The sequence below is a fragment of the Alligator sinensis genome, unplaced genomic scaffold (genome assembly GCF_000455745.1).
Source record: "Alligator sinensis unplaced genomic scaffold, ASM45574v1 scaffold872_2, whole genome shotgun sequence".
Lineage (NCBI taxonomy): Eukaryota > Metazoa > Chordata > Crocodylia > Alligatoridae > Alligator > Alligator sinensis.
In genome coordinates, this window is record NW_005842132.1 from 1,167,022 (window position 1) to 1,167,617 (window position 596).

Genomic DNA, 596 nt, shown 5'->3' on the forward strand with positions numbered 1-596 from the left:
AACGGGCCTCAGGCCTAGAAGCCCCCCAGTATCGCCCCCACGCCCCCAGCATCGTGTCCCTCGCCCCCCAGAATTGATACCCCAGGACCGGGCCCACCCTGGATCGGGTCCCCGCCCCCCAGGATCGGGTCCCCCTCCACTATTAACACCCCCAGGACCGGGCCCCTCGGGCCCAGGGCGGCGCTGCGCAGCATTGTTCGGCCTCTCACAGAACTGGGAATTGAGCTGCCCCAGTCCCCCAAATGTTGGGAGCCCCCCCCAGGGTGGGGGTCGAGCTACCTCCTTTCCCCGTGACATGCAGGAGCGTTGAATTGGGGCGTCCTGAGTCTGACCTCGGCAGCAAGATGCTCGCCTCAAAACAGGCCGCCGCTTGGTTGTGCGGTCATGGCACCGCTGTGGTTGGCAAGCAGCCAGCTCCTGGGTCTGGAAACGCAGGCAAAGTGGGGCTGCCCTTGTTGGCTTCTCCCAAAGAGCTTCCGCAGTGCAATTTTCATTAATTTGAGAGGTTTGTTTCCTTACAACACACAGATTAGATGTCCTGTGTGCCCCTGACCTGCAAGAAAGGGTTTGAAGATAGGGATGCTAAGATTGAACCG

General features: G+C 61.1%; 1 protein-coding gene across 2 annotated transcripts in view; it reads left to right on the forward strand.

Moving 5' to 3' along the window:
* Positions 1–6: 6 nt before the first annotated feature.
* Positions 7–596, forward strand: part of OARD1 (O-acyl-ADP-ribose deacylase 1) — a 6,124-nt gene continuing 5,534 nt past the window's right edge. For both annotated transcript variants that reach the window (XM_006025105.3, XM_025205832.1), the window contains exon 1: positions 7–596. The gene's annotated coding sequence lies outside the window, so the exon portion shown is untranslated.